The 20,116-nt window shown below is 45.4% G+C and overlaps 1 protein-coding gene across 2 annotated transcripts in view; it reads right to left on the bottom strand.

The window, feature by feature from the left end:
- The window catches only part of AXL (AXL receptor tyrosine kinase), a 246,106-nt gene extending 231,026 nt beyond the window's left edge, over positions 1–15,080 (bottom strand). Inside the window, exon 1 of one of the 2 annotated variants that reach the window (XM_033956315.1) lies at positions 14,995–15,080. The gene's annotated coding sequence lies outside the window, so the exon portion shown is untranslated. Of the gene's footprint in view, positions 1–10,960; positions 11,048–14,994 lie in introns of those variants that run through there. The other variant, XM_033956312.1, reaches the window with a different exon arrangement.
- Between the last annotated feature and the right edge of the window lie 5,036 nt (positions 15,081–20,116).

Genomic DNA, 20,116 nt, shown 5'->3' with positions numbered 1-20,116 from the left:
CTTTCAATTACATACTATGAATACCAGCATAAAATTGTACTGCTGAATCCATTCATCCAAACTATAGGGTAAATCTTTTAGTTTGGTATCCTTATTTTTATTGTATGGACCTTCAGAATACAATCAGGCACACATTTCTTCTGATTGTTTCTATCTCCATCTATCTCCATCGGTCCACCTTTTATTGTATATTTCTAGCATTCATTCTAAATATTTTTAAAAATTTTTTGTAATTGTAAGTTCTCCTAGGACAAGCAGGATGAGTCAGCCACATATGGGTGTTGTCCCAACACCTCCCAATTTGCGGATAAGCTCTCCAATAGCTCAGAGAGATTTTTTTTTTTTTTTTTTTTCTCTGAGCACGTGCAGTGCCCGGGCCCCACTGGGCATGCCCGAGCCCTACCCATTTCCCCCTGCTTCCCCCTAATCCCCAGTCTTTAGTTTCCGCCCGTTCCCATCGGTCGGATTTTTCTACAGCTCTCCATTACAACTTTTCTACTCATCAACTTGAAGATGCCTGAATCATCTAAAGAAACAACTGGGATGCAGGAGGAGGATGAACACACTGGATCCTCATGAATTGTGCGCCCACTGATTGGATCCGGCGCTCGAGGTTTCCGTGTGGCTTGCATTGTGCGCACATGTCCCCACGTGCACGCAAGCTAAGGAAGAGGGCACTGAGAGACTTCATGAAGAGAAGTGAGGCCCGAGAATCTTCCTCCAGCAGCCATCCTCATCGGAGCGTAGCAGCGGGGGATCCACAGACGAATCCGGTGAGGAGCCTCCGGGACATCCTGGCTCAGTCAACCCCCCCGACTGCAACTTGCCCGGTCGAGAAATCTCTCCCGGAGGTCTTGCATGCTGTCGCTAGCCGTCGGCCACTGTAGGAAGCCGATAGGAGTCTCACCAGACCGAGAGATCTCTCCAGGAGTTCATGCATGTCGCTGCTTACAGCCAGCCTCCGCAGGGCATAAAGAGAAGTGAGGCCCGAGAATCTTCCTCCAGCAGCCATCCTCATCAGAATACAGCAGCGGGGGATCCACATGCTACAGTGGCAAGGAGCCTCCAGGATGCCCTGGCTCAGCTAATCCCCCCGCCTGCACTTGGCCCGGTAGAGAAATATCTCCCGGAGTCCCTGCATGTTGCCGCTTTGAACCAATCTCTGCAGGGCAGCCCATAGGAGTCTCGCCAGACCGAGAGATCTCTCCAGGAATCCCTGCACGTGCCATTTTCAGCCATCCTATGCAGGGCAGCCGATAGGAGTCTTGCATGCTGCGGCGTAAATCCACGGCCTCTGCAAGCAACAGATCGGGGCTTTCACCCTCCAGACGGCATGCTGCCGCTTACAGGGAGCCGATTGGGGTTCAAAGGTAAGTCCTATCTGCTTGTTTTTGGGAAAACCTCTGATAACCTGTTGCAGCCCCGAGGGCTCTGCCCCACCCTCCTCCCAATCTGAATTTAAGGAGAAAGAATCTCCCATGCTTCTTTCCCTTGGAGGGGACCTGCAGACCTCTCCCCCCAGTAGGAGACATGCTGCCCCAGAGTTCAGCTCATAAAGGACATGCTGAAAAAAAACAAAACAAAAAACCAACTCGATGTTTCTTTCCCTCTTGGGGTCCTGCAGAGTCTACAATTCACACCTTTCCCCCGCCCCCTCTCAGGTTGGGAACAGGAGTCTGCCTTTCTCAGCAGGGTGCTGATATCTTTAGAGATGCAGCATGTCAGACCATGCCTCTCCAAGGGTGGGGGCTTGAAACTCCTCAGTCTAAAAAGCTGTTTGCTCTTCATAAAACCTAGGCAGAGTGTTTTTCCAGCTAGCATGAGGGACTCTGTACTATTCATGATTTCTATAGCACTGAAAGGCATATGCAGCGCTGTACAGTTTAATATACAATAGGCAGTACAGCAGGAGAAGCCCACTCAAGAGGCATTATCACTCCTCTTTCTCTGCCTCCAGGCACAGTGGGAAACGCAGCCAGGAGCACTGGCACAGATGAAGGGGTGCATCCTGCCCCCTCTCTGCAGGCTCTCCCCCCCTCTCAAGAAGGACAGAGAAGGGTGGTGGGGTACATGGAGCCACCCAACCAGTCAAGTGGAGCAGCACATGAACCTGCGAACCACTAGGGGTGGGACCAGCAGCCACAGTTAATCCTCCTGCTGACCCACTCCTCTCTCAGCGGGCTACACTCCCCACAATGCCCCCCTTTAGAGGGAGCCATGCACAACAACATGGCGCGGTTCAGCGGCAGGCCATGCACCCAAGCAACGGAGGAACAAGCTACACACCAGCCTCCAGCCACACCCCGAGTCACCACCCACAAAAAAAAATAAATACATATTTACTTAAAAAAAAATAAATAAATAAAAAAACCCCACAAACGAGGACTCACCCCAAGTCCCTCCAGAAACTCACAGCCTTTCTCAAGATCCACGTGGGTGGACAACAAGTACCCAAGACAGAGTACTACAAGGCCTGAACTACCAGTACCAGTACTTCACGCAGGCAGTGGCGATTCCAGTCCACAAGAACCTCCTGGACTGCAGAGACAAGATTTGGCTGACTCCCTCCTCAGGGCAACCAACATCAAGGAGACTGGGATTGAAGTACCAGATCTTTCCAGCCCAGGGATTCGACAACCCGCAGCAGCCATACATGGACATTGCGGTAGCTTAAGAGAAACAGGGCAGTACGACCCCCCCCTCCAACCCCCGTCAGGGAAGGACCTGAAAAACCCTGGTTTCCACGGGGAAAAAGACCTTCGAGGGCGCAATGCTGAGCGCACGAATTGCTGCGCTCCAGTTCCAGATGCGGCTTTATCAGGAGGCCAGTGAGTGGAAATAAATAAATAAAATAAAATAGAGACTCCAGCTCACAACTGAGCCAGTCCACACTGGCAGCAGTCTGTGCCCCAGCGTTCGCAACAGTAACATAACTGCTACGCAAACAAGCACCACCCGAGGGGCAGGGGCATCCAAGGGCAGCCCTCTCCCCAAGACAAAAACTCCGGCCCAGCAGGATCAGATTGTCTGCGAAGGCTTGGCCCAGGATCACCATCGACCAGTGGGCCCTCAGCATCATCAAGCAGGGATTCCGAATTCGTCTCCACTCCCGCCCCCCCCCTCCCGAGTGGGCGGGGCACTCTCCATCTGACGACCCAACTTTCCTGCAGCAAGGAGAGGACCTGCTTCGGCAGAATCAATAGAGGCGGTGACGAACAGAGGAGATCACCAAGGGGTTTCTACTCCAGGAACCCCCGCGTCACCATGGACAAGGTCAACGCTCGTCCCTGGATCTCGGTAAGCTCAACAGATGCATACACAAGGTCCAGATGCACTCTCTGGGTACAGTCTTGGCCCTGTTAAAGCCCGAGTATTGGCTAGTATCCCATGCACCCAGCCCACAGGAGGCATCGTCGCTTCTAAAGCCAAGACAGACGCCTCCAGTACAAGGTCCTGCCCCTTGGACTCTCAACGGCTCCAAGAGCGTTCACAAAGTGCGTGGCAGTGGCACATCCTCGCCTTCAAGGGGTGCGCTTCCTATCTTATCTCGACAGCTGGCAGCCCCATCAACCACCATAACCCTCCTCCAAGAACTGGGGTTCCTCATCAACTACATGAAACCCCACCTGATACCCACCCAGGGGATATCGTTCATCTGGGCAGTCATCGACACCACGCAGACCAAGGCCATCCTACGGGACTACCAGATTGACGCCATGACATCCCTGGCACAGTGCATCCCTGCCAGCAGCTCATCGTCAGCACGCTCCGTTCTTTGTTGTGCAGCACACCAGACTACTCATGTGATCCCTGAAAGGGCACCTCAGACGTCACTGGGACCAGTGTACCCAACCTCTGACCACCCACCCACTGGAGCTCAGGGCCTTAGGGAATGCCCTCGAAACCTTCAAACAGGCAGGGCAGTCCTCACCCAAACAGAAAACCAGGTGGCCTCGCACTATATCAGCAAACAGGGAGGGACAGGGTCAACCTCGCTATGCAAGGAAGCTTGCCACATGTGGGAGTTCTCCGACTCCATTCAATGTGCCATCCAGGCAACTTACCTCCTGTGGGAGCAGAACGACCTGGCAGAAAGACTCAGCCACCAGCTGGATCCTGATGAGTGGTGTCTCAACCCAGCGGCGATGAAGAAGATCTTCAGCACCTGAGGCACACCGAGCATCAACCTGTTTGCAACCGAACCGAACTCAAAATACTTGACCTTCTGCGCAAAGAGATCAACCCATCGCCGTCTCAGCCCCGACGGTCTGTCTGTGAGTTGGAACACCCTAAGTCCTGCAGAAGATTCTTCAGGACAGAGCAACGGTGATCATGATTGCCCTGTTCGGGCTCCTGCAACCATGGTTCCCGTTCCGGCAAGGGATAGCGGTTCACCCACCTCTCCCCGCTCCCGATCAGTGCAGTTCTCATTACCCCCTCCACCACGACCTGCGTTCCTTAGCCCTGACCGCATGGATGATGAGAGGATGAACCTACCACAAGACGTGGAGCACACTCTTATGGCAGCCAGAAGACCTTCAACCAGAAAACGCTATGGGTTGAAAGAGAGAAGGTTCCGCTACCAGTGCACAGACACGCAGCGAGACCCCTACAACTACCCCATACCGGGCATCCTGCAGTACATACTGAGCTTATCTCAGGGGGACCTAAAACCCACTTTCATCAAGGTCCACCTAAGTGCAATCACAGCATACCACGCTGGCCTAGACAGCAAACCAGTGTCGAGGCATCCAGTAATCACAAAATTTCATGAAGGGACACCACCGCCCGGATGGGACCTCAACTTGGTGCCGCACCTTCTCACCTCGACCCCTTCAAACTTTTGGGGGAGGCAGATCCCGTATTCCTGGCTGGGAAAACCCTGACCATCGTGTCTACCTTCACACTCCCTCATGAGAACAGGGTGGTACCCAGAACCCACCCCCGATTCTTGCCGAAGGTGGCTTCAGCGCGCCTCCCGGCACTCTACATCTCCCCACAGGGAGGCACACTGCCTCCTCAGCAACACCTCTTGGACTGTGTGCGGGCCCTGACTATGCAGCAGATTAGACAAGCCTCAATTGTTCGTCTCCTACGACCAAAACAGACCAGGTCTTCTGGCCATCAAACGCAGGCGCGCGCGCTGGATATAAGAGTGCATCCCCTTCACCTATAGAAAAGCGCAGCATCTACCGCAGGTGGGAGCCAACGCCCACCAGCGCAGAACCATAGCCAACACAACGGCACATCTGCACCACACACCAATAGGGGACATCTGCGATGCAGCCACTTGGTCCTCCATGCATACCTTCACCAAGCACAGGTTCCCTCCCGGGAGGGACAGCAACCACTAGCACAGCTTCGACAAACACTGTTCAAGTAGGGTGTTATAGATATTGATTAAGTAGGTCTTCCAGCACTCCTTCCTAGACTGAATGTGGAATAGGCAAGTATGAATTCTCACATGCAAGTACGATTTGTCACTGTTGACCAGTTGGTTTCTCACTGTTCATTGATTGTCATTGACCAATTTCACTGTTCTGTGAGTTAAGTAGGTCTTCCAGCAATCCTGTCTAGTCTGAAGGTGGAATAGGCAAGTATGAATTCTCATATGCAAGTACGAATTGTCACTACTAACCAGTTATAAATTGTCACCGTTGACCAGTTGGTTTTCTCACTGTTCATTGATTGTCATTGACCAGTTTTCGCTGTTCTGTGAGTTAAGTAGGTCTTCCAGCACTCCTGTCTAGTCTGAATGTGGAATAGGCAAGTATGAATTCTCATATGCAAGTACGAATTGTCACTGTTGACCAGTTACGAATTGTCACTGTTGACTAGTTGGTTTTCTCACTGTTCATTGATTGTCATTGACCAGTTTCGCTGTTCTGTGAGTTAAGTAGGTCTTCCAGCACTCCTGTCTAGACTGAATGTGGAATAGGCAAGTATGAATTCTCACATGCAAGTACGAATGGTCACTGTTGACCAGTTGGTTTCTCACTGTTCATTGATTGTCACTGACCAGTTCATTGTTCTGTGAGTATTATTGCTCAGTTAACACAGCACTTTATCTAAAACCTTGTTTCCACAACTTTACCTGCTTTGCCTGATTACCCTGCCCGGCTCGGCCTCCACAGCCAGGCGAGGGATGCACAAAGCGCTAAGGCGCAGGTCCAGTCGGTACATCCCTCGGCTAGGGAGTCACCCATATGTGGCTGACTCATCCTGCTTGTCCTAGGAGAAAGTGTAGTTACTTACCTGTAACGTAGGTTCTCCGTGGACAGCAGGATAGTCAGCCACACAACCCACCCGCCTCCCCATACGGCCGACCCGGCCACAGCTAGGAACATCCTGGGGATTAGGGGGAAGCAGGGGGAAATGGGTAGGGCTCGGGCATGCCCAGTGGGGCCCGGGCACTGCACGTGCTCAGAGAAAAAAAAAAAAAAAAAAAATCTCTCTGAGCTATTGGAGAGCTTATCCGCAAATTGGGAGGTGTTGGGACAACACCCATATGTGGCTGACTATCCTGCTGTCCACGGAGAACCTACGTTACAGGTAAGTAACTACACTTTTTTTTTTTCCTTAATTCATAATTTGATAAATTCAATCGCCATCACTTAGCTTTAAACTCTTTATTCATTGTCTTCCACTTCCACTAACTACCTCTCCCGACATGCATGTTTCACTAGAAAGTTTCTTCAGGGTCGAGGGGAATTACATCATTTGCAGGAGCTACTAGCTATCAGAAAAACATTCATCATTGCGTTTGTGTCATGTTTTAAGTATCAAGTTACCTAGGCTTTATAAGGACAATAGAATTTTAGTTTCCACATGGCAAACATTAAAATTTATTAATAACCTAACACCTATTCTGATTCATCAATCCATGTGTCAGTCCTTATGGTTGAGCTTTAAGATTCAAATTGGCAGGCTTAAGATTATCTGGAAGCATTGGATGCAGGCAGGTATACGTACACTGGATGTTGTGTTATCAAATGGGAGACTGCTTGAATTTTCACAACTGCAACTATCATTTAGCATCGCAAAGTCTCAAAAATATAAGTGGTTGCAGTTGAAGCAGGCCATTCAGAAGAGGTTCCCTGATTGGCAAAACTTGAAAACTCAGTATAGCTTGCCGGGCCTTCGCTTCCAGACAGATTTCCTATGGCATCAGGCTGCCAAGAGGTACAAATTAATATCAGAATATTTGAATAAGAAACCAAAAACGGGCTTAAAAGATATTTGGAGCATTGAGATTAAGCAGCAGATTTCTGCGTCTCAATGGCCATGAATTTGGACTTGGAGGATGAGATGTACAGCGTCAGCATCTTGAGACAAACATGGGTTTTTTTTTTGTTGCATAGAAGTTTTTGGACCCCTGTTAGATTACAAAAATTAGATAGTTCTAAGTCAAATAGATGCTGGCACTGTCATCTCGATATAGGGACACTGGATCATCTGCTTTTGTTTTTTCCCTTGATACTTAAATTTTGGCAATCCATTTGGAGTCAAATCAATAGAATACTGGAAAATCCAGTGGCATTGACATATGATACAGTCCTGTTTGGCACGTTAGAGTCCAATAACTTCCCAGTGATGGGGCAGTATATAAGAATAAAGTTATTATTATAACAACAAATTACTTTTCATCATGACGGGAGTCGCTATACAACTTATTCTGAAAAACTGGAAAAATTGGAATAGATTAAACTATAGTTTTCAGTGGGAATCCATGTGCCAAACTTATAAACTTGAACATATGAGAGCAATACAATTGGGACATTATAAAAAATTTAAGGATGCTTGGGACCCATTGACAAATTTTGTAAAGATTAATTATTGGATTTAGCCCTTTGATTATATGCATCCAGGATGGGTGGGTGGGAGGGGGGTATGTAATTAATTTATTATTGGATTGCAAGGTTGTTTATCTTGTTCATTTACATTATATTAAATGTTTTTATACTTTTAGGAAAGATGGGTGGGGGTGGGGATGGGGATATTTATTGTATCATTAGAAGGAATTGAGTGCTGTCTATTGAGTTAATTGATAATATGTTGCACTTTATGCTGGTTTTAAAATGAATAAAGATTTATTAAAAAATAAATAAATAAGGATCAACCAACAAGTTGTGAGACCTCTTTTATTGGACTAAATATACCTCCGATAACATTTTTGATAGTTCTGTCTCTTGATCAGGTCAGTGATAAACCGCTAAAGTTATAAATGGTATTGACTCTTTTGGGTCTTAGATGTCTTTATATGCCATTATAAAAACTTGTTTTGATAAAGCTTGCACTGTAACTACGGCAAATTGCGGTTCATAGACAAAATCGCGCGAGACAACGGCGCGCCGACAACTGAGCGCAGACAAATGAGCACAAGGTTGACGGCGCGCCGAAGAAAAGCACTATTTTAAAGGGTTCCGACGGGGGGTGTTGGTGGGGAACCCCCCTATTTTACTTAACAGACATCGCGCTGGCATTGTGGGGGGTTTGGGGGGTTGTAACCCCCCTCATTATACTTGAAACTGAACTTTTTGCCTGTTTTTTAGGGAAAAAGTTCAGTTTTAAGTATAATGTGGGGGGTTACAACCCCCCAAACCCCCCACAACGCCAGCGCAATGTCTGTTAAGTAAAGTGGGGGGGGGGGGTTTCCCCCCCACTCTCCCCCGGAGCCCTTTAAAATAGTGCTTTTCTTCGGCGCGCCGTCAATCTTGCGCTCAGTTGTCTGCGCTCAGTTGTCGGTGCGCCGTTGTCTCACGCGATTTAGTCCCGTCACCCAAATTGCAACCTGTAAACTGTATATTATGTAAGTTAGCCTGAAACCTGTTCTGAGCTCTTTGGGGAGGATAGGAGAGAAAACGAAATAAATAAATAAATACAGCTCAATGAAAGGGAATTTCAAGTTTCAAGTTTATTTAAAATATTTGATATAATCGCAGTATCCAAATCCAATGCGATTTACAAAATTAAAAATAGAAAAAATAAAAAACTTCCAACAATCAGGACATTAAAGACAATTATGACGTAAAAACACTGATGAAGAGGAGGGGGAGAAAATGGATTAAATACAATTCGAAAATAAATAAAAAGGAAGGGTAAGGAAACAAAAGGTTGGGGAACGGTACCCACTTAATTTCTACTAAACAGTGTTCCTTGTCTAGATAAATTCCAGGGAATGAGATAATGTGGTTATGAAAAGGGTCAGTTAAAAGCGTCCTTAAACAGCCAGCTTTTTAGTAGGCCTATAAATTTAGTAGGTAATTTTTCTTCTCTTATATTGAGAGGAAGAGAGTTCCAAATTTGGGGAGCTGTAGCAGAAAAGATCGAATCCCTCCTTGAATAAATAATTTTTAGTGAGGGAGTTACCAGCAGGGATTTTTCTTCTGATCTAAGAGATCTTACAGGAGTGTATGGTATTAAAAATCTTTCTAAAAATGCTGGGGCTTTGTTTACTAATATCTTATGGCAATTTTATAAGTGATTCTATGGTAACCAGTGATTTTCCTTTAATAATGGGGTTACATGATCAAATTTTTTTCTATTCATGATAATTTTTATTGCGGTGTTTTGGATAATCTGTAGTCTACGTGTTTCTTTTAAGGTAATCCCTTTGTATAGCGCGTTACAATAGTCAATTTTAAAAATGACTAAAGAATGTATTACGATATTTAGTGACGATTTGTCGAGGAATGCAGAAAGTGATTTAATCAATCTTAACCTGTAAAAACAAGTCATGATAGTGAGGGTAGACAGAGGTAATGAGATAATAACACAGTTCTCTCTCTCAAAGTCTGTGAAATTGCTGCCAGGGCCAGCTCAAGGAATTAAGGTGCCCCATGCCAACTTGCTTCACCCACCTCCCCCATTGCATTGCTTCCCTCCCCATCAACCCTCATGAGTCCGGTATCTCTTCCTCTCTCACATAGTCATAGACCCTCGTCTTTCCTCTTCTCTCCGCACTCTCCTGATCCAATCTCCCTCCATCTTCCACCGCCGTCCTTTACACTTTAGCTTGGTTGTCAGCAGCAGCAGCCTTTTGACCCACCCCTGTGCCGCATCCTACCTCCTCAGATGCAAGTTCCTGTGGGCGGGACGCCGCAGATGGAAGATGCAGGGGTGGGTTGAAAGCTGCCTCTTGTTCTTGCTGCTGCTGCCGGCAGCCAAGGTTATGTGTACATGACTGCAGTGGCAAAGGGAGGGAGAGATGCTTGACTTGGAAGGGAGAGAAGGCTTAAAATTTAGTCCAGGTGAAGCACTGATGGTGTGACATCAGTGGTTGAGGAGTAGAGAATGACATGGGGACAAATTTTTACCAGTCCCCGAGGGAACTCATTTTCCTGTCCCCGCGAGTTCTTTTCCTGTCCCTGCATCATTCTTGCAAGCTCCGTCCTCATCTGCACAAGCCTCAAACACTTTAAAATCATAAGTGTTTGAGGCTCGTGTGGTTAAGGCAGAGCTTACAGGAATGGGACAGGGAGAGCAACAAAACTCATGGGGACGGGACGGGACGGGGAAATTGAGTTCCTGTGAGGATGGGGACAAATTTGTCCCCGTGTCATTTTCTGCTTGAGGAGCTTTGTCACCTTTTATTAACTGGCACCCTGAACCAATGCCTTACCTGATCCAGTGGTTAAGCTAGCCATGGTTGCTGCCTTAGATATGATCTAGCACCTCTGCTTGCCTCCTACTGCTAGCTCCATCCAGAAGGAAACTTCCATTTCAAGCTTCCTTAAGCCTCAGGGGCTGATGCAGAAAGTCTAATTGCATGGTTGGGCGTGAATTAATGCTGCCTGATTCGCGATTCTAATCGATTCACTGATTCACTTCGGGCCCCAACCCTCTTCCCCACACCTCTAACCTAAAGCTGCTCTTGGATAGCTTCTGTCTCTGTTTCAGCACTATAAGTAGTAGTAGTAGAGACGCGGCAAAATCCGCACCAACCATCCCTCCCGCTCACCGGAAGCAGACGCCTGCTGACGGAAAGTCGGGGAAGGCATAGATCCGCTCATGGACAAACTTCAGCTTCTGCTCTGAACTCCTTCCGCTTGTGTCTGCGCGCGAGGAAATGCCTGCACTGCCGTGAAGGAAGCTAGAGCCCAGGGCCGCAAGCACGTGGACAAGATCAAAGAGAAGGGGTGAATGTAGGCTCTAGCGTGGCCGCGATGTCAAAAGCTAATAGGCTGAAGAGCAGAGAGGAGGGATGTCTAAAACCGAGCCGACAGGACTGGTTTACAATCTCCCCATTGCAGCTGGGTAACTTGGAAGCTCTGATACTTTCTTATTACATGCCATAAAAACATAGGAGTTGCCATACTGGGACAGACCGCAGGTCCCTCAAGCCCAGTATCCTGTTGCCAATAATGGCCAACTCAGGTTACAAGTGCCTGGCAACATAGGCACCAGCTCTGTGGGTGCATGAGCACCCCCAATAATTTGGGGACCTCACATGACCAGGGCTAATGTGTGGTCCATCTGGGCATCTCTTCCCCTTCTGTCCCTCTACCTCCCTTCCCAGACTTGTTTGGAGAGGCCCCAGCGGGGCAGCCATTTTCACAAGCTGCCGGCTCTGCCCTGAAGCTTTACCTCTACTGTGATCTACCCAGGCAGAAATAGGAAGTTGAGTCAGGGAGAGGGTGGATCAAAGCAGAGGGAAAGCTTCAGGGCAGTGCTGGCAGCTTGTGAGAATGACTACCATGCTGGGGCCCCTCTGAACAAGAAGAGTGAAAAGAGACCGGGAAGGTGAGGAGAACGGAGGGAGAGGGACAGAAGGGGAAAAGATGCCTGGACCTTGGGGCTCCCTGGAGATGTTTTAAGTTAGCCCAAGGGGGGATAGAGATTCTGGATAGTGTGACCAGTCAGATCCGGGTTCTGCCAAGGTCCCAGTTAAGCCAGGGAAAAAAGTAAGAATAAAAACACGGAAGGAAAATTCCAGGATCTCCCAGGGTTATATTTTGGGAGATAATGCCATTGACCACCAGAGGGAGCTGGATTCATCTGAGGAGGAAGTAGGTGAGCTTGATTCGAGTCATCACCGGGGGAGCTCAAGAGGCCCCTGGACTTCTGCTGACTCCCTCAGATCAGGCCACACCCCTAGGGTATGTAAGCCAGCAGTGGCATTCAAGCCAGCAGGCCGGTTAGGGAGGAAGTTCAGGCCTTGCCTCCCTAAAGATCCACCTGGGCCAAACAGGAGCAACAACCCTATGCCTATGGAGCTGACAGAGGCCGGGCAAGATGAGGACTTGCCACTTTTGAATGGAGAGCCTATGGACTGTCATGAAGCTGGTGCAGGTTGTGAAGCTAATTACCCTGAGCCTATGCAGGTGGACTTGGCCTCAAGCTACAAACAGTGAGTTTGAATTTTTGGGAACTGTTTGTTTGCTGTGTGGTTTTTTTTGATGTTGGTTTTGGGAAAGCTAGGAGTGTGGGGGAGAGGTTTTGTTTTCACTCTGGGGGGGATTTTGAAAGCCAGTTTTGTGGCTGTATTTTGACAAAACCTGTACACTCTCCTTTCCTGGCAGTCATAAATGTTGCCAGAGGCTTTCCTCATTTTTTCTTAAGGACTGAGAATTGGGGGAACTATTATCCTGAACTGCAGTTTTGATTTACTGAATTTCCTGCTTTGGAGCAGGCAGTGCTAGCTCTGTGGAGAGCTGTGGTCTCAAGAAGCAATTGGGACCTTATTTAGGAGTGAAAGAAAGTTTTGAACTTTATTTTTGGACTGTTTTATTTTTCTTTCCATTTTGACAATATTTCTGTAATGCTGTGTGAAATCCTGACCAATGTTGTGAAAGTTTAATGGAATACTTACCTGCATGAAGGATTGAGTAAAATAACTATTTCTTTCAACTACTACCATTGTTGGAACTTTATTTTTCTTGGCTTTAACTCCGATTACTGCTGAGAACCCAGTCCTGCAGGGTGACTCCATGCCGGGTCACACGCTGGTGTACTGTTTATGTTAACCACTGGGATTGCTATAGAGCCCAGTCCTGGGTTATAGTGGTGGTGACAATAGGAGGTTAGTTGGAAAGAGAAAGGGAGAACTGGTTGACCTTGGGGTGGTGGGGAAGGAGGGAGAGATGCTGGATGAAAGGGTAGTTGAGAAAAGGAGAGATGGTGGATCTGGGGATGGTGGGGGTCCATCGCTGCAGCTGCGTGGATGGAGATGACAAAAGGGAAGATACCAAACCTCCACGGGAGGGAAAGGAAACAGATGGAAGATGGATGGTTAGCATGGAGAAAGAAGAAAGGAGACCCTAGCAAGCAAGTTATCAGAAGACAACCAGAGCCTGGGATCAATATGATTTGAATAATGACTAGACAGCAAAAGGTAGAAAAAATGATTTTATTTTCTGTTTTGTGATTACAACATGTCAGATTTGAAATGTGTATCCTGCCAGAGTTGGTGTTAGACCGTGAACGTGAGCTAGGATTTAACAGAGAGAGGAAAAGTCTTTTTTGTTTGTTTATACCACAGCGCCAGTGTGGTTAGGAGAAGGCAAAGGGGGTGAAGAGGCTATAAAATAAACCCACCAGGATGTTTGAAAAAAAGCACCCAATTGGGCAGGAAAATCGAACTGAAAAATCGATTCAATGGGCTGAATTGAATTAAATTTTTTTTTTCCTGAATCGGGCAGCACTAGTTCTCAAGCCATGCAGGCTTGCACTTTTTGGATGCATGGAAGACAGCCTGGACACCGTCTGCAGCTAAGTGGTTTTTTTTGTTTTTTCTTGCTTACCATTGACTGTGTTTGAGACTCGTATGTGCTGCTTGCTTTACTCACATTTTTTTAAGTTTTGTAATTTGGGGTGCTAGAGTTTTTTTGAGGTGGTTCCTACGAGGGCTACTATAGTGTTTCTCACTGCTGAGTGAATTGATACATTTTGGACCTTGCTTAATGGTTGTTTATAAGTGGAGTTTTTTGCCATATGAAGATGAACTGAGGCTTTTTCTCAACTTTTTTTCTTGTTTTTTTGTGTTAAGTGAATGAGTGGGTCTTTGTATGAGTGCAGTGGGTAGACCTGGTAGTGTCTAGGTAGGTCCCTCCTTTGGTTTCCAATAGGGCATAATTTATTAGTTTTAGGATTTCTACTCTTTCCCTAGCATGATTCTTAATATCAAATCAGTTCTTACAGAGGAGCAGAGCAAGATTTAGGCCAGGAATGGGCAACTCCGGTCCTCGAGGGCTGGAATCCAGTCGGGTTTTCAGGATTTCCCCATGAATATGCATTGAAAGCAGTGCATGTAAACAGATCTCATGCATATTCATTGACAAAATACCCAAATATGAGCTATGTTTCACACTGCTTTGCTTCTTATGCTTATAAATAATTCACCATTTATTATAATAATATAGCACCATCAAAACCTTTAAAACATATTATAACATTGTTTCATACTAAACATACACACAATTATTCTCCCAAACAGTGAAGCCCCCCCAATCTATGCAACACATAGAAAAAGTTAAAATTCATAAAAAGTTCATCCTTTCAATAAAGCATTGTATTCAGTGCCTAATCTTCTTATTTGTATCAGTTCTCAATTATCTTTTGCACGCCGTTGTCTACTGGATTTGCCTCCACTTTCATTCAATCAAATTTGATCTTTGAGAACATTTTAGTTCAGGAGTCTCAAAGTCCCTCCTTGAGGGCCGCAATCCAGTCAGGTTTTCAGGATTTCCCCAATGAATATGCACGAGATCTATGTGCATGCACTGCTTTCAATGCATATTCATTGGGGGAAATCCTGAAAACCCGACTGGATTGTGGCCCTCAAGGAGGGACTTTGAGATCCCTGTTTTAGCTCGACCCAGTTCTGTGTTTCACCCTAAGGTATCAAAAGGAGCTTAAGACTGAAACCGGCTCCAATTCATCACAGTTTCTACAATATACAATTGCAAAATTACCTTCACCCATAAACTTTACAATATACACTAAATAAAATGAAATGTATAACAAACCTTTAACCCCAATCATATAACATCATACCTGATATTTCATCATATATTGTTTGCTGGCCTCAACCAGGACTGAGAACTCCAAATCAGGATCTTGCTCCAGCACAAACGCTGGAGAAATTCAACTGCTTGCCATTACCTCACTTCCTCCTTCCTCTTATATCCCCTACACACCTGTCTTTGATTAAAGCAAATGCCACTCAATTTCTTTATTCAACCCAAAGGGTTCTACCGTACCCCAGGAGTGGATTAATTTTTGCTCTTTCCTTAACAGAATCTCAGATATATTCCCACTTTGGGTCAATTGAACGGTGATTAAAACCACAAATCTCAAATCTTTCACCGCATTGGGGAAATCCTGAAAACCTGACTGGTTTCCGGCCCTCAAGGACCGGAGTTGCCCACCCCTGATTTAGGCTCTGCATGACAAGAACACTGCGCAAAACTCTTGGAAAATACAGGCTGATTGGGTCCTTCTTGAAATGTTAATAATGTCCACATCTTTGCGGTATCTACACTGTTCTTGCATACATATGCACATATTACATTACCAAATCATAATCTCATCTATTGAAATGTCCTGTTTGAAACTATTAGGGTGAAAGATATAATCAGGAAAAAATACAGAAGAAGAAAAAAAAGATAACAGATGGCTTAAAGACCAAGCATCAAATCACTTTAATGAATGTTTGTAATCCCTAAAAGCTCCATTGTTACCTGGAACAGTCCCTCAGTTTGTGTATGCCTACTTGTTTCTGGTTACCACCTAGGACTCCTGGCTGCCCCAGACTGGGCTGGAAAAGTACAGCTTTTTGCACTAAAATATTGCTGAGAAACCTGTGAAGCTGTAATTACAATTTTCAGGCATAGATGTTTTTTCCCAGCAAATCCATGCTTTGGATTCCAATAACTCTGGCCAGATTTTTGCCTTTTCCTTGTAGTTTCCAACCTGTCTCTCTTTTGCTCCCTCCTCCTTTCTCCATCTCGCTTCTACTCTTTGGAGGTCAGTTTAGAAGGGCGGCATGGCATCTACACAGGTCAATAGCGGCATTTACACATGCAAATGCTGATTTTACAATGTCACTATTTATGAAATGTGTTTATTTTAAAATTTGATATACTGTTCACCCTCACCAGTACAATACTACAATTTAAACATTCCAGACTGAAGAGAACGCCATAAAAAGAACAGGACAGACCTATTCCATTCACCCCAAGAATATCATGCATCCTTACATACATTATCTTCCTAAAACATATCCATAGTATTCACAATTTTAAAAATATATTATATTTGATCCAGGGTTTAACACCACCTCAAAACAAACACATCAATAATTATTTATTCCAGATGTTTTACTTCTCTGGATGTGCAGTTGTGGAAAATCTGACACATCTACATGTGAGAGCAAATACACAGGTGCATTGCAAGATCAATGCTTTCATGTGTAGTTACCAGTGGTTCCATGTATACAGCTCCAAGTAATGCCGTGCTGTTTTTGAATATGTGTGTGTTGTTTTTGTTATGTTGTGAGATCATCAGATCTTGCAGTAAACACAGGAATGTAAATCATGCCCATCACTTCCGTTCTGACTTGGAAGATGGAGAAGCAGTGGGGTTTCCGCAGATAAAAGCCCAATTTCTCTGAAAGAGATGTGCTTTCTCTGATAGAGCTCTTCTGCATAAATGAAAAAATGTCTCTTCCCTCCGATGGGAAGGAGGCGCATTGTCTTTCAGATGGGTTGGGCGTGGAGGACTCTCCAGCACCTTTTCAATGGCAGAATCCAAACCAGTAAGAACATAAGCATCGCCTCTGCTAAGTCAGACCATGGGTCCATCACGCCCAGCAGTCCACTCCCGCGGTGGCCCCCTCAGGTCCCTGACCTGTAAGTGATCTCTTTACCTAAAACATTTCATTCCCTAATCATCTGATATCCTGTATATCAACCATCTAACTATACCCTTCAATCCCCTTTTCCTTCAGGAAATCATCCAATCCCTTTTTGAAACCCAATAAAGTACTCTGCCCTACCACCTACTCTGGAAGTGCATTTCAGGCATCCACCACCCTAGCATTTGTTCTGAATCTGTCACCTTTCAATTTTTTTGAATGCCCTCTAGTTTTTGTTGCCTCCGCTAGTCTGAAGAATCTGTCCCTCTCTACCTTCTCTATCCCCTTCAAGATCTTATAAGTTTCTTATAAGTTAGATGATTGATATACAGGATATCAGATGATTAGGGAATGAAATGTTTTAGGTAAAGAGATCACTTACAGGTCAGGGACCTGAGGGGGCCGCTGCGGGAGCGGACTGCTGGGCGTGATGGACCCATGGTCTGACTTAGTAGAGGTGATGCTTATGTTCTTATGTTCTTACTGGTTTGTTTAATTCAATAGCACACTATGGACTTTGCCTCCAGGAACTTGTCTAACCTTTTTTTAAAAATCCAGATATGCTAATCACTACCACATTGAGACTGATAATCAGACTGCAGGAGGCAGGTAACTCCCACAGTCGGCGCTGACTGTGGATATTCAGTGCTGTTCTGTTTCCAGTGACTGGCATTGAATATTCGGTTTATTTTTGGCCGGCTCAAACTTAACTGGCTAATTTCAACTGGCGAAGTCAATTTTCATTGCTGGATGGTTAAGTTATAGTGGCCAAAGATAGACCTGCTATTTGAATGGCCTGATTTGGCTACTAAACTTGGCTGGATAGCGCTTAAAATTGGCGGCAATTTAGCCACTAGCCTGTAATATTCAGTGGAAATAGCTATATCTCCCACAGTATATTAGCAGTTAGCTGGACAAATGCTATTTAACCAGCCAGGAGCCTCTTGTAACAAGTTCCAGAGCTATTCATTGAATGGAAAAAATATTTCCTCCTATTCATTCTAAAATTATTACCTTGTAAGTTCATGACGTGACCCTAGTCTTTGCAATTTTTTGAAATAGTATAAAACATTGATTCACTTTTAGTCATTTTACATCACTCAGGATTTTGTTGACCTCTATCATATCTCCCCTTAGCTGTCTCGTTTCTAAACTGAAGAGCCCTACCTATTTAGCCTTTCCTCATATGAGAGGAGTTCCATCCCTTTTATTATATTGGTCACTTTTCTTGTGAGGCCCTAGGGATGCTAGGAAATAGTGGCATAGTAAGGTGAGGGGGAGAATTGTCCCGGGTGCCGTCTTGGTGGGGTGCCAGCACCTCTCCGCCCTTCCACATCATACTCGTGCCCTCCCATCTCCGCCCCCTGTACCTCTTTAAATCTTTGCCAGCATGAACAACTACTCTGGCCTGTTGCTTGCGCTGGACTGGCTCCCTCTAAAATCACTTCTGGCTCACAGAGCCAGAAAGTGACATCGGGGTAGGGGTGGGGGGAGCCAATGCTGGTGCGAGCAGCAGGCCAGAGAAGCTGCTTTCACTGGCAAAGATTTAAAAAGGTACGGGGATGCATGAGTGTGGCGTGGGAGGTGAAGAAGGAGCAGTTAGGTGGAGAAGAGGGCGCGGGGGTGGGGGGTGGGGGGGTGCCTCCAACCCGGGTGCCTCCTACCCTCGCTACACCACTGCTAGGAAATACTGATACAAGAATTATAGATCCTAAAAAAAATGACATTTACATTTTAAATACAACAATGGTAGGGGAGGGGGGAAGGGGGAAGGGGGAGGGAAGAGTTTTGTTCCCTGAAATCAAACATCTAAACTTGGAAGAAGGAATGCAAATCAACATTTAAAATACTTCCCAAAAATCCAAGAACTGTGCCATACAATTAAATTCACAAAGAGATAGTAGACAAGATCTTCTTCATTTATGTTATGTGGGATGCTCGTTTGCCTAGGAATTTATGTTTATGTGACAATGTTTTGAGGAGATTGTTAAAACCCCTTTTTTTTTTTGTCTGGGCATTTTATTGAACTAAAGATCAATGAATTTGGGGACCTTTCTGTGCTATTACAACATATGGGTAGTGTAAATGATAGAAACATGACAGTAGATAAAGGCCAAATGGCCCATCTAGTCTGCCCATCCGCAGTAACCATGAAAGATCCCACGTGCCTATCCCAGGCCCTCTTGAATTCAGACACAGTCTCTGTTTCCACCACTTCTTCCAGGAGATGTTTCATTAGTTTTAATGTTAGTTTGTTTAAAATGATTATGAATGTTTTATTGTAAGCCACCTAGGTTTTAGGTGGATAATAAATATTTAAAATGAATGAATGAATAAATGTCAAAATAAGGGACCATCATAAATCAGAGCTACTGTATATGATTCCTTCATATACTGGAGCTCTGTGTAGTTTCTTGATTTAATCAAAGGTATATCAATTAAAGTCACTTTTTAAGAAAACTTTTTAATGCAAGTAAAAGCACTTAACCACCCAGATCCACCCACATACCAACTTCCCCTTGTCAACAGAGTTTATTTCCCAACATTTTGTGTTTCGTATTCCTAGCTCAAGGGACTATTTCCTTCAAATTGCAACAGTAGCTTTGTTTACAATTTCATCTCTAAAAACGCGTTTGTAATTAAGGGACCTCTGATTACTTTGGGGAATTCCAAAGCCTGATTGTTAGGTGCCATTCTTGGCATGTAGATTTACATGTGCACTCACAAGAAGGTAATCACGGGGCTTACCAAATGAAATCTCCATGCATAGAATGTAATTCTGCAGCAGAGTATCTTGGACAAGAGGGTAAGCAGGCAGCTGTTTCAAGCCTATTCTATAAAGCAGTGAGGGACCACAACCCAGTGGCGTACCTAGGGTATGTGGCACCCGGGGCCCATCATTTTTTGACACCCCCCCCCCCTCATGTAAAATTTTTTTTTTTTTGCAATAACCATGAAATGGAATAAATGGTCAGAATAGAAACAGGCAGTGAAAATTTTCTTTTTTTTTTTTTTTTTTTTCCAAAGTATTTTTATTGAGAATGGCAAAAGGTCCAGACAAGCAACCATGGTCTGTACAGAAACTTATACATTATCAAAAAGAACACAGAATGAGAGTAACAGCAACAACAAGCATGAACAAGCCTCTCCCAAGAGAAAATTGCCAATGAGAGGCATAGCAATACACAACAAAAGGCCAAAACTTGGGGCAAGCAAACAAATCCCACCCCAGAACCCACAAGAATAATAAGCCGGACTAGA

This window comes from Geotrypetes seraphini, chromosome 8 (genome assembly GCF_902459505.1).
Source record: "Geotrypetes seraphini chromosome 8, aGeoSer1.1, whole genome shotgun sequence".
Lineage (NCBI taxonomy): Eukaryota > Metazoa > Chordata > Amphibia > Gymnophiona > Dermophiidae > Geotrypetes > Geotrypetes seraphini.
This window is presented reverse-complemented; position numbering and strand designations above follow the sequence as displayed.